Below are 14451 nucleotides of genomic sequence, written 5' to 3' on the forward strand. Positions count from 1 at the left end.
TCGCGGGGGCTGGAATTCCATCAGGGAGGCCTGGGGTGGGTCCCGAGAAGTGCCTCCGTGTCTTCATCCACTAAATGTAAAGACCTCCCCGTGCCAGATTCTGGGAAGCCTTAAGTTCTGACAGTTCCTGCCAGCCGGGTGCTGGGGGCCGGGGGACCTCACAGGTCCCTCCGGGGACGGGCACATGGTGAGCTGGGGCGAGATGCAGGAGACACTTCCCAGAGCAGCCTTCAGCATCCCGATGGATGAGGGGGCGGGCAGGACAGCCTCAGACAGTCTGAGCCGCGTCCCCTGCTCTCTGCTCCTCCCCGAGGGGCACGTGCCCAGGAGGCCAGCAAGGGGACTTGTCAAAAGGACCAGGTTCACTTTGGGCGTATTGGAGAAAAAAAGCTATTTCCTGGTGTCTAAATCTCATTAAAAAAGCAATTTTGCAATCAATTACCATGCAATTTATCCACTAACTGTTTAATTATAAAAAAAAAAAAAAGGAAGATGAAGAACAAGCAGAAGTGAGTTTGTTCTTCCTGTCCTCGTATTTATGAGCCTGGCCGAGAGAGCCTGTCTTCGGAGGACTCTCTGGAGCAGAACTGAGTGGCCGGCTTGGCCCAATTACACTGCAAGTTAGACTTCCCAAGTCAATATATTATATGCACCCGAGGAGGTCGTGGTGCTTGGAGACTACCGGAGTGGGAGAGATTCATTTCTCTGCAAGAGCTCGGACCTTTCGTATTCTGCCACGGGCCGTAAAAATTGTATCGTTCGGGAGCTTTCATTAAAGGAACGTTATTTCTATAAATTATTTTCTAATGCTGTGGGAGAGTGTGCCTTCTGGAACCACCTCAGGAAAAGAAATCGGGGATGAGAAAAGAGCGGGATGTGAGGCTCAGAGCCTCCACGGTGCGGGAACCACAGCGGAGGCTCCCCAAGTCGCACACGCAGCTACGGGCAAGTTGCCAGGAGGCCTGGAGAGGATGAAGAAAGCGAGCATTGACCCAAACCCAGCTGGGCTTGGCACCAGCTCGGGACCCCGCCACCCACTCTGCCGTGCCCCTCGCGGGGGCCCGAGCTGTGTCCCCCCAAACCCATATGTTGAAGCCCTGTCGCCCAGGGTGATGGTATTTGGTGGGGGGTCTTGGGAAATGTTGGGGTGACAGGAGGCCATGAGCGTGGCCCAGGGTGGGGTCAGCGCCCTTGCGATCAGGAGAAGCGGGGAGACGGCGGTCTGCGGACCCCCTGCTCGGGCACCTCAAGCCTCCGGAACCCCGATAAGTCAATCATGGGGTCAGGTCTCATCAAAGCGCAGGCGGACCTCGAGCACATCCCTTCTCGGTTCTGCGGGCTCTTCCGCTGACCCAGCTCATCCGGCGCTATCGTGGAAAAGCCATGCAGGGTATTGGTGCCTATGGCTCGTCCTTCTGTGGCGCCCGCCCGCTGTGTGTCAGGCGCTGTGTTTGCGTTTGCGTCTTCCGTCTCACGGAACGCTTGCAGACACCCCTCTGGCCGCTGTTCTCGTTTGCTCATTTTCCGCGGGGGGCCGGTGACTGGCGGTGACCCAGCAGGACGCAGGCCTGGGCCTCTCTGACCCCGCGGGGTGGTTGCGCGGCGTCCAGCCCTCTGCAGACCCACAGGGAGAAGCCAAGCAGCCGTCACCCCTGGCTCTGCCTGTCCCGACATGTCTCGGGACCCAGTGTCCGTGGGGGAGGCCCACGAGGCGGCCACGGCTCCAAGATCTCAGGCGGGACCTGGGCCCGGCTCGTCCCAGCCAGCTCGTCCCTGCTGGTCCAGCCCCGACCCCTCGGCTTCTACTCGATCTAATTCCCAATAGCCTGGCTCTGGGTCCCACTGCACACACAAGACACATAATTACGTATTGATTTCCTTCCGAAGATGCATGGCCTTCGGACAGTGCGGCCCGTCTGTGGCCCCGAGGAAACACCGTCTGAGCAGGAAGGGGGCTCGATTCGGGGGGCAGTCAGGGGAGCCTGGCCCCGGGGGAGCGGGGGAGGGTGCAGGACTCCCATGGGGGTGTGGAGGGAGCCTGGTACAGCCCCTGGGGGATTCGCAGGCCGTGGGGACCCCAAAACGTGCTCTCAGCCTTGAGCGGTCGGCGAAGTGAGTCGGGATTCTGCGTGTGGACTTGTCCACCTGCGTGTCCCTCCTCCGTCAATGTGATTTCTGGCAGAGTCGCCCTGTGATTAAGTTTCACGGTGCTTTGCCAGATGGCATATTCTCCCACTTTCCCCATCCTCCAGGGACCGTCTGAAATACAGGCCAAGCTCTCTTACCTCCAAATTATATTAAGGAGTTTAATTAACAGAAATGACTCCATAGCCCATAGATCACCGTCTAAGTGTGTGTGGCGTGCAGAAACACACAGGTTCTGGCTTCTCCCTTTGCCCCTGGGGACCCAGCCAAGTCATCTACAGCCATCAAATCAAGCCATGACTTTCCCTCATTTCTCAGGAAAAGCTCTGAGGTGGGGGGAGGGGCATAGACAAAAAAATTCAATTTTGAGGTATGCACCTGGCCCAGACACCCCACCCCCATCCGGAGGCCCTGAATTTGCCCGTCTTTCAAGCCCAGCAGAAGCTCGTTCTCAGGGTGAGCTCTGGATTTTGGAGCTGGGAGTGGGCCACCTGCAGCCCTCAGGACGGGGTCTCCGAGCCACACAGGTACGGTGGGCAACCTGGCCGGCCACCTCCCAAAGGGGCTGCATCACCGAGTCTTCCCCCGTTGATGTGGGCGGGAAACAGAGCCACCGGCTCAGTGATCTGCCGGGAGCTGCACCTGCTTCTCTTATCACCCCTCCCCACCCCCCCGGGCACCTGTTCCGTTTTGCTTCCTTGTGTCTCCCTGGGGGTCCTCGAGGGTGGTGCTTTGTGGTTTCCCATAGTGTGCATTTCGGGTCATGACAGCCTCCAATCTGACATCCCGACGGGAAGCCCCGCTCCCGAGGGGACCCCTCAAGCTCCAGGGTGAGGTTTTTTTTGCACCAAAGACGGAGGGATGCCTCGTTGTCCTGCAATGTTCTCGACAAACGATCCCTTGTCTTGCTGGGCTTCGAACGTCCAGCCAGACATTCTTGTAGGGCATTTGTTCACATGTATGTGAACCTAGAACACCCGTCCTTTTTGGTTCAGTGTTTCATCTACACCAAATAGTCCAGGAACGCAGCTAGGGTACAGAGCATGGGAATTTCATGTTTCCTTTTGCTCTGAATGTGCCAACAGTCATTTAGCACACTGGAAGTCATTCCCTATGGAGCACCGTGTGGGACTCTGCACATACATGCAAAGGGCTGCAGGCTTCACACTGTCTTCAGGCGCAAGCATGCCCAAGCGTTTACACGGTGAATGCTGAAACACGTACTGTTTTACTAGGATTCGCTTTTCCTCCATTCTTACCTTATATTATGGTTAGTTGAGTGGTTTTGAGTTTAGCTTGGGGCTGTTTTCTGTGCTTTTAAGGGTGTAAAGGGTGCCGTAGGGGATGGTTTATGGCCGAGGGTGTACGTCCCGCTGCATCTCCTTGGCCACGAATACCAAGCATCCTTTGATGTCCTTCTTGGTCATCCTGGTATCTCCTTTTGGGAATGTTTTAAAAACGTTTGGCCATTTAAACATTTGTGGTCATGTTCTGGTTGAGTCCGCAGAGTGCTTTATATACTCTGAGTACAAGTCCTTCGTCAGATATAGAGAACCCACGAATCTCAGTGCCTCTTGTCTTTTCGTTTTGTTAATGGTGTCTTTGGAAAAGGCAAATATCTTCATTCTGATGCAGACCAATTCATTGTCTGTTCTTTGATGGATTGTTCTTTTTGTGCTGCCTAAGGAATTCCTATCTGCCCCAAGGTCGCTGGACCACAACTTCAAACAGAGGTGTCCCTCCTCCTCTTCCTGGCTGTCAGGAGGTAACCACCAGTGTGTGACTTAAGTCACTGCATGAGGGAGTTGACAGCCAGGACCCCGTCCTTGGACTGGGGCCATGCGGCAGAAATGGTTGCCTGTTGCGTTTGCACCATGAATGTCTCACGGCTCTGTCTGTTACACAGCTCACCCTGCCTGGAACGTCCATGTTTCCAGCTATGCAGACATTGCGCTTGGCTTAGGAATCCCAGAGCTGGTGCTGCTCGGGGCTGAAGGTACCGCCATCAGCCCCCCTCTCCGACGTCCCCATTCACCTTCTCCGAACAGACTGGACACTGAGCCTGAGGAGGATGTACGTGTAGCTCAGTTGAAGTGTGGAGGTGTGATGTTGAACCAGCACTGAGCTGAGGGAGCTGGAAGAAATCAGGCCATGTGTCCTAAGTAGAGCATCCGCAGTCTCGAGCCAAGCCATTGTTGTCTTCCTCTGCCTTCTCTTCCTCACTGGGCAACCCCCACCCCATCAGGTCCATCCACCTGCCTCTCTACGTGGCCCCCACTGGCTTTCATCCCTGGGGGCTCTCCTAACTCTGCCTGTGGTGCTATTACCAGTTTCTTGGTGGGGGGTCAAGTCTCACCCACCCACTCCCCACCGGGCAGGTTGTTACTCTAAGGAGAGTTCCTATCTGGTCCACCGCAATCTCTTCCACGATCTGTTTAGTGAAGTTGTTTGCATTAACTCTAGGGTGGAAACAAGACATCATTTATAAACTATCCATAAGGCATAAAAAGTATTGATGCAATGAACGACCCACCTATTGCTGCCAATATGGAGGAAAATGATTACAAATACCTTAGAAGTTTCCTCTTTGTTTTTAGGACTTCCCACCCTCTCCGAGGTAATTACCACCTGAATTTTACATTTACTTTCTCCAGCTATTTGGTACAATTTCCCTACAGGCTTGCGTCTCTCCCTTGTAATCCACGGCTGATGCTCCTCATGGAGCTCGGTGAGGAATCATCTACGTGGGGTGCTTGGAAGGTTTTTCATAAATGTATATGGTTGTATCACCACCGAATCTGGTTTAGAATATTTCCATCTCCCCCAGAAAGATTCCTTGTGCCCACCTGCTGTCAGTTAAAACACATCCCAGTGGGTATGAAATGTATCTCGCTGTGATTCTAATTTGCATTTCCAGATGGACGTGAGTATTGAGCATTTTCATGTCTTAGTGCTTAGTCATCTATTTTCTTTCATGAAAGGTCTTTTCAAGTCTTTTGCTCATTTTTAAAGTCATGTCCCTTGTCTTTTTGCTGTTGATTACTGGGATTCCTTACATATTCTGCACGAGTCCCCTTCTCTCAGTTGGTAGCCTGCTTATAAATGTGGTTGATGGTATATATCGGAGAGAAGAAATTTAAATTTTGATAAACTTGGTTTGTTCATTTAAAAAAATTTTTTGTTGAGTATTGTTTTCTGTGTTCTAAGAAGCCTTTGTGAGCAGGAAAATCTCACTGTTTGGTGCATCTCTCCTGTTCTTCTCACACAGAGCTCTTCACTTCTGACCCTTCTGGTCACCAGACGTGTGGGTTTTCCCCCTGTCGAGCACTTCTCTGCAACACCCGCTGGGGGCATTACAATTTAACTCAATTCTGAGCCTGCCTACCTGGAGACAACATCAGATCCCATGGGGGGAGGGCTCAGCCCTACAAGACTGTCCCCCACCCCCACCCTGTTCAGGTGCTCATTGCAGATCCAGGTGTTACCTATGCTTCTGACCAGCCAGCTCTAGGTTCCCACGACCCCCTCTTTGGTTCTGATTCATGTTCTGGAGCAGCTCCCAGACCTCAGGAAACAGGTTATCATGTTACCATAAAAGGACATAACTCAGGAACAGCAGATGGACGCCCAGGGTGAGGTCTGGGGAAGGGGCAGAGCCACCATGCCCTCTTCAGGCACCACTCTCCCCACATCCCTACATGTTCATCCACCCAGAAGCTCCTGGAACCCTATACTTTGGGGATTTTTACAGAGGTCTCATATGATGGGCATAGTCAATCATTAACTCAATTTCTAGCCTCTCTCCAGAGAACAGTGAATGAGACCAAAAATTCCAAGCTTTTATTCATGGCTTGGTCTCTCTGGAGACCAGCCCCCTCCAGGAGCCACCAAGAGTCACCTCCTTAGAACATAGGACATTCCGATCACTCAGGCAATGCCAAAGGATTTAGGAACTCTGTGCCAGAAACAGGGGAGGGGGAGGGGCAGAGACCATCATATATCTACATATTCTATGATTTCATACATTGTCTTCCCCAAGTCTTGAAAATAACATCTGTCTTCTCTGGAAGTTTTGTGGTTCTAGCACTATGTTTAAGACTATGACATACCTCTATTTAATTTTTGCATGTGGAGTGAGGAAGGTGCTTAGATTTTTTTTTTTCAATATGGATATCCAGTTGTTCTAGCACCATTTATAAAAAGACGTTCCTTTCTCTTCTTGAATCGACTTTGTCAAAAATTAATTGACCATATGTGTGGGTTGATTTTTTTGACTTTGTATTCTGTTCCATTCACCTGTTTATCTGTTCTATCAAAACTGTACTGAAGCAATTACTGTTGCTTTAGAAGAATCAGTTAAAGTCTCCCAACTTGGTTCTTCTTCAATCCTGTTTTGGCTATTCTAGGTAACCTGGATTTTCCTATACATTTTAGAATCAACTTGTCAGTTCCCCAGGAAGCTCTTCTTGGAAACTGGGATTATGATCTATAGATCAGTTTGGGGAGAGCAGACATCATAATAATGTCAAGTTGTTTGATTCATGAACATGGTATATCTTTCCATTTATGGAGATCTTTCATTCCTCGCAGCAATGTTTTATAGTTTTTGGTAGAGCGGGTTTGCTCCTCTTTCATTGCATTCATTCCTAGGTATCTGCTGTTATTAACTCTATTGCAGATGGTATTTTAAAACATTTCCATTTTCTAATTTTTTTGTTGCTAGTACATAAAACAATCATTGATTTTTTAAAAAAGATTTATTTATTTATTTGAGAGAGAGAATGAGAGAGCGTGTAAGCAGGGAAGAACAGAGGGAGAGGGAGAGAGAGAGAATCTCAAGCATACTCCCTCTGAGTGCTGAGCCCAACATGGGGCTCAATCCCAGGACCCTGAGATCATGACCTGAGCTGAAATCAAGAGTTGATGCTTAATAGACTGAGCCACCCAGGCACCCCTCATTGATTTTTATACAGTGGCATTGTATCCTGCAAGGCTGATAACTCAATTATCCTGGTACTTTTTTGTAGATTTCATATTCTATATATACATCCATGTCACTTGTGAATCATGACAGTTTTACTCAATTTCCAATATTTATGATTTTTATTTATTTTTGTTTTCCTATTACACTGTCTAAAATTTCCAGTACAACGTTGAAAACAATTATCAGGTAACTTTGCTATTGGTTTTATAGGAAAAACATTCAGTGTTTTACTATTAAGTAGGATGTTGTTAGTTCTAGGGATTTAATAGACACCTCTCTCAGATTAAGGAAATTCTTTCATAGTTTAATTTTTTTATAACCATAGTAGATGTTGCATTTTGTCCAATGCTTTACCTAAATCATGTGATTTTTCGGGGCACCTGGGTGGCTCAGTCGTTAAGCGTCTTCCTTTGGATCAGGTCATGATCCCGGGGTCCTGGGATCAAGCCCCCCATCGGGCTCCATGCTCTGTGGGAAGCCTGCTTCTCCCTCCCCCGCTCCCCCCAGCTTGTGTTCCCTCTCTCACTGTCTCTCTGTCAATAAATAAATAAAAATCTTAAAAATAAATAAATAAATAAATAAATCATGTGATTTTTCTCCTTTATATGACAAGTGTTGCAAATTACACTGATTTTCCTCCTTTACGTTAATTTAGAAAATTTCACTTTTTCAAATTTTTTCAACTTGATTTTTTCAAACATTTTCCCAATGTTATAATAATGTTGCATTCTTGTGACAAACATTATTTGATCATGATGTGTTACACCTTTATATACCACTATGTTTAATTTGTTAGTAGTTGGATAAAAATTTTTCTCTCTCTAATCTTAAGGATTCCTGGTTTGTAATTTTCTTCTTTTTAATATATTTTCAGCTTTTGTACCAGAATTATTCTGGCTTCATTAAATGATTTGGGAAATGCTTCCTTCTCCTTGATTTTCTGAAAGACTTTGTTTAATATCGGTACTATTTCTTCCTTAAATGTTTGATAAAATTCATTGGTAAATCCATCTGGACTTGAAGGGGTTTTTTTTGTGGGAAAGTTTTCGAATTGAATTAAAAATTATTTTATATATAGGGTTATTTAAACTTATGCTTCCATATTGTTAGTTTTGGCGAGTTATCTTTTTCAAAGAGTTTGTTTACTTCACCTAAGTTGCCAACTTATTGCTGTAAGGTTGTTCTTAATAGTCTCTATTCTTCTTTTTTTAAATTTTTTGTTTAAATTCAATTAGCCAACATACAGTACATCATTAGTTTCAGATGTAGTGTTCAATAATTTATCAGTTGTGTATAACACCCAGTGCTCATCACATCACATGTCCTCCTTTGTGCCCATCACCCAGTTACCCCATTCCCCCACCCACCTCCCCTCTAGCAATCCTTGGTTTGTTTCTATTCTTCTTTTAATAGATATAGAATCTGTAGTGAAATCCTCTCTTTAGTTTCTGATATTGATAATGTGTGTTTTTGCTCTTTTTTTCTTGATTAATCTCCTCAGAGAGGCTATCAATTTTATTATTTTTCCAAAGAGACAACTTTGACTTTGCTGATTTTCATTAGTTTGTCCAATTTTTATATCATTGATTTTCTCTCTTCTTGTTGTTTCTTGTCTCCTGCTTACACTGAGTTTTATTTGCTTTTCTTTTTTACATTTATAGGTGGAAGCTGAGATCATTGATTTTGTGCCTTTTTTCTTTATTAATACAGGCATCTAGAGCTTTAACTTTTCTTTTAACCCCATGTGTTAGCTGTTGCCTACAATTTTTGATATGTTTTGCTTTCATTATCATTCAGTGTGAAATATTTCCCAATTCCTTTTGTTATTTTTTTCACTGATCTATGGGTTATTTAAGTGTTTTGCTTAATTTCCTGATATTTGGTGATTTCCAAGATGGCTTACTGCTATTTCTTTTAAATTTAACTCCATTATATTAGAGAATATAACTTGTATGATTTCAATCTTTTAAATGTTTTGAGACACGCTTTATGGCCACACATATGGTCTGACCTGGCGAACATTCCTTGTGTTCCTGAGAAGAATGTGAATTCTGCTGTTTGATGGAGTGACCTCTCAATGTTAATCAGGTCAAGTTGGTGGATGGTATTGTTCAAATCTTCTATATTCTTACAAATAGGGGAATGAAGATGGCCTAGGAGGACATGCTCTGTGTTGCAGGGGGCAGGGTTGGCGGATGAGGATTTACTTGCAGGGGATGAAGCTTTGGTGTAACATTTTTATTCAGGACCCACGTATCTCACTTGGAGTCTATCTAAGCCAGCAGATAAAGATCGCGTGATTTGTTTAAGTCAACTACTTGCTAAGGGCCTCTGGTGTATCTATCGTATCTCTGGGGAACTCAAGGAGAGAGGGTAAGCTTTCATCAGAGGCAGGATATTGCCTGTGATTAAGTGTGCCTAGTGCCCCCTTCCTTTACAACTGAGCATGCCCAATGAGACAGGGTCTGCTCTGGTGCCTTGGATGAGGCACCTGCCTGCCTTGGCATTGAGCATGCTCAGTGGGCAGTTCCTGTGGACACCAAGCATACACGGTCCTTTTGAATGCTCAGCTCCAACCCTTGGGGCTCCTGTCCTGTATGACTATTGGAGCCCAGCAGTGGTTAAACCACACATGGCAGAGTCTGGAGTTAGCAAAACTGAGCATTCATTGTTCAGATGGGGAGCCGAAACCCAGAGGTGGTAGGGGATTGATCAAGGTCACACCATGAGTGGTGCCATGCAGGAAATAAGTACCAGCTTTCCTGTCCCCTCTCCACGGCTTGGCGCATTACAGAGCTTTGGTCCCCGGGCCAGAATCCGAGACGATCCACCATGGCTGACGCTCCACGGTGTGCAAAGCAGAGGGTCAAAATGAAGAGTTTCCCTCTGGCTTCTCCTTTCAGGAAACCTCTCTCCCCAAGATTCCTGTCAGGAAAGACGTGCCGGGAGAGGAGCAAGGTCTTGGCCCGTCTTGCTGTCTCTGGGTGGCACAGAGCCTCCATGAAGTGTTTGCTCCCAGGACTGACTTGTTCAGTTTGTGACCAGGGCACAGGGACAGGTGGTCCAGGGATTAGCAGCTTAATTGCCCCCAAGCTGTTGGGAAGGCAAGGAGGAGGGAAAACCCCCTGGTGGGAGCGGGTAATTGTTTGCATGCAGAGGTCCTATTGCACTTGCTGCAAAATGTTTGCAAACCTTCGAGTATTGGCCCTGCATGGTCCACCTTCAGCGATTTATTTGGCGGATCTCTCCATCTGTGGGAGAGTGCTGTTGCCGTGAGGGCCTGATGGTTTGTTTTTTGTGCTTAAGCAAAACATAAACTATCTGGCCCATTAATACCCGGGCGCTTTAATCCATTATTAGAAGAGAAAAGTAAAAATCCTGCACCAAGATGAATGTGTGCCATAACGGTGATTAATAAAGCATAGCCCCTGGCGCATCCATCACTCTGCCATGGCCCCTGCCGGGAGAGGAAGAAGGGAACAGGTGGGAATCTGGTGGAGCCGCTACCCACAGCCTTGTCCCTCGGCCCCTTCCCTCATTTCCCCTCCTCCAGAGCCCTTGCTCCGTGAACTCCCTGCCAGAGCACCTACCGTCTGCTGGACTCTATCTCGAGGGTGAGGCCGGAGCAGGGGAGGGGGTGGTGTCTGCTCTCAGAGAGTCAGGAGTCAGGCGTTGGACTGATGGGGCAGACGGCAAGACTGTCAGAGCCCAGAAGGGAGATGTGGACATGCCGGGAATGCTTCCTGGAGGAGGTGGGCTGCCTCTGGGCTTAGGACATGAGACATGTGTAATAAGCACAGAGATCCTGATTCTCAAGCACTACTCTGTGCTGAGCATCGCTCGAGGGGCTTCTGTTCTATGATCAAGAGCTGGAGGTGGGTTTCCTGATCCTCGCCTCACAGGCAAGAAAACCGGGGCTCAGAGGTGGGGGCCCCTGCCGGCATCACACAGTGGGAGACTCGGGGGCTGGGTCCCAATCCCGTGCTTCCCCTGCCATTCCCAGGAGGAAGAGGTGGAGCTGAGGGGCAGAGAGGCTGAGCAGGGGTGGACCAGAGGAGCGTGCAGGGTGGGCAGGTGTGCTCAGCCGCGCTGTCCACGCCAGAGCCCTGAAACAGGGTGGCCTCCCACCCTGGACCTTAGCAGGCGACACTGTGTCCTCTGGCGCATTGGGGGGAAGAAAGTGCCCACGGGGTCCTCCCTCCACTGTCTGCAGTGGGATGACCACACCCCCCCAGCCCCTTCTGCCCTGGCTCGTTGCTGTGTGCTCCCCATTTCCGATCTGAGAACTTCCGTTCAGCCCCCCAGACTCACCCCGAAGATGCCTCCTCAGCAGGTGCCACTGAGAGCTGAAGGGGTCACCCTCCCAGTCCTGGGCGGGCTTCATCATTCCTGGCTGCCCCGGACCCCGTCTGTTCTTCCCAGCTTGTTGGTGGGGACGTTGCCGCCAGTCCTGGGGGGGCAGTGGGCCGGGACAGGAGCAGGTCCGACCCACGCGGTGGCAGCAGGACGAAGTGGCACAGCAGACCGGTAGCTGTGGTCAGTCCTGCCGGCGGCATTTTATCCAACAGTCCAGCACCTGTTGGGCATTCAGGACCCAGGCCAGTAAGACAGACCGGATAGGCTGTCCTGCCGGGGACTCCATGGGAGCTGTGTCTGAGCAGGACAGCTGGGAGCAGGTGCTGACCAGCCCAGGGTCCGTCTCTGAGCCCCACGATGCCCGCGGAGATGATGAGCACCTGCAGGCAGGTGTCCGGGGAGAGGAGCCTCCACCCACCTCCTCTGAGCCAGGCCCCTGATGTGTTGGCGGCCAGCCTGGGGGCCCCTGCTGGGCCTGTCAGTGGGCTCAGGGCATCTCAGTCCTCATCCTCCGATTGCAATGGAGCAGCATGGTTTCTGCGGGGGCTGGTCCTGCCCGAGGCTGCAGGCGCTGTTCCTGCTGGCTGGCCTCAAAGGCTCCCTGGTGGTCAGTCGCTCTGTGGAGGGGAGGTCTCAGACACTGCCTGTGACCTGTCCTGAGGGGCTTCTGCACAGAGAGGCGAACTGTTTATTATGGATACATTGCACATCACACGTTTTTAAAATTTCCCAGCAAGCTCATTGTACACTCTGCTAAGATCTGAATGGACTGGAGCAAACACCTGGGCCCCCTGCCTCTGGCAGGGCCAGTCTGGGGGGCCAGGAATGTGCCCTGTGTGGGGACAGGGCCACGGCAAAGCCCCCCAGCTGCATGTCAGGGCTGGCGACAAGACCCTGGCCTCTGGGATGGAGAGGTGTCGCTTCCCTGAGGGCGGGTAGAGGGGATCCTCGGAGGACTTCCACCTGGGCCAATGGCAGGGAGACACCTCGGAGACCCCGTAGCGAGGGCCAGACTGTCTGGTGGCTGGGGTGAGCCCACGTGCACGCTGAGGTGTCCAGGGCAGATCCCTGGGTGTGGGGCGTGCAGGGAAACTCTGAGCTGTAGGTAGGGTTCCATCTTAGAGGACTTGCTTGTAATCTAGGGGACCTGTGATTTTTCCCCAGTTTTTAAATTTCTACTTTTTCAATTATAAAATTAGTACATGCCTATGATAGCAAATACTGATGTCTCAGAAGCATATAAAGAAGTAGAAATTAGTAACCCGTTATTCTACCGTCCAGAAGCAAGTCCGTTAGCCTTTGGATGCTTCCTTCGAATTTCCCCCCGCCCCGCACAGATTTTTTGCGTTCACGAGCACAAGTCGCATATATGATTTTATGTCCCTGTTTTATAGCACCAGAATGACCCATACCTTCCTCCAGGTCACTGACAGTCTGAGCTACTTTCTCTGCAATTATGTGCCCTCAGGAGACACCCTCACAGCCCGATGTCCCCGCTCTGTGGCTCTGCGCTCTCAGACCAGTGGGTCTCATCCTTGTTGTGTGTCGCCATCACTAAGGGGGTGAGGGGGGCTTTAAGAATCCAGGTGTCCAGGCATTGCTGGCTCGGGAAGAAGGCAGAACGTTTCTAGGAGTTGAAGGTTTCTGGAGGCCGGGGGAAGAGTCTTCCTCCATCCGTCCCCGGATCTCTGGGCACGTGGCGCCAGGGTTCCAACTGAGGGTGGCCTCCCCCTCCCCCGATCCTCTTTCCCCTTCCCCGTCCTTTCTTCTGTCCTTGCCTCTTAGTATCAAAAAAAGATCCATTAGACTTTTATTTGCTTAAAACGTAATGTTCATTTTTCTTTTATTTATAATAGGAAACCTGGAAATTGTTGGAAGAGCACTAGGAGCTGGTTAATGCATGCCCCCGACCCCATCTACTATGAGTCTGATTATTATTTATATTCTGCTGCACATATTTATATATTTGCCACATGTAAATGATAAGAATGTAATTTAATAATGTATATTATGAAATTTGCATTATGTTATAGACTGCTTTTTTCCCACTTAATGAACGACTATGAACATTTTCATTGCTCCAAGGGCTCTCCAAAAAGATGACTTCTAATGGCTCATACATTCCATTGTTTAGTTGGAATATCCGGTATTCAATCAACTATTATGCATTTGGATAATTTTTCCCAATTTTTTACTTTTACAAATAAGTCCTTGATGAGCACACTCACGCGTAAATTTTTGTGCGGGTCTCCGTTTTTTTCCCTATGTACGTATTGCTGTGAGTGGAATTTTTTGAAGATTTTGATTATCATATGGAGCTGTTCTATGTCGACATGATATATATGTATATATTCATATAAAATGCCAAAAAATATTGTGTTCCGTAAAATCATGCAGTAAAAAGGATATAACTTACAGGAAAAAATATGTTTAAGGCAGATCACTAAAAATTATGCTCTGTTGTAACCACAACACTAACAAAAAATAATCATCTTAATAAAAATGCTATTTAAAAATTAATTGAATTTCTAACAAAGAGAGCAAGAACTGCTCTACTTGTAGAAGCTGCTTGCTGGAGAGGTGTGTGGGGACGGTCTGGAGATGAAGAGCTGAGCGAGGGAGAGGAGGTGGGAGTGTGGACGGTGCCTCCCCAGCAGAGGGCACCCGGTGGTGGCCCAGGGGCGCCCTGGTGGGCAGGCAGCTCGGGGATCCCCTGCTCAGCTGTGAGCCCCACCTTGGGGCTCAGCTGATGGCGGTGCAAACACAGCCCGGGAAGAACTGCATGTGAACCGATGTGACCCTGGGCTCCGTCGACATTTCTGCCATCACATAGCCCTCATTCCCATCACAGAGCAGGACGGACAGACTGCTTTGCAAACCTGCAAGCCAACGCGGGGCCTCGGGGATCCTTCCACTGTCCGTGCATTTGCATCCTTAAGTAGACTCTTCCCAACACAGAAAACTTT

The sequence above is a fragment of the Mirounga angustirostris genome, unplaced genomic scaffold (genome assembly GCF_029215605.1).
Source record: "Mirounga angustirostris isolate CCGP_5_RB_7025 unplaced genomic scaffold, mMirAng1.0.hap1 SCAF_17, whole genome shotgun sequence".
Taxonomy (NCBI): domain Eukaryota; kingdom Metazoa; phylum Chordata; class Mammalia; order Carnivora; family Phocidae; genus Mirounga; species Mirounga angustirostris.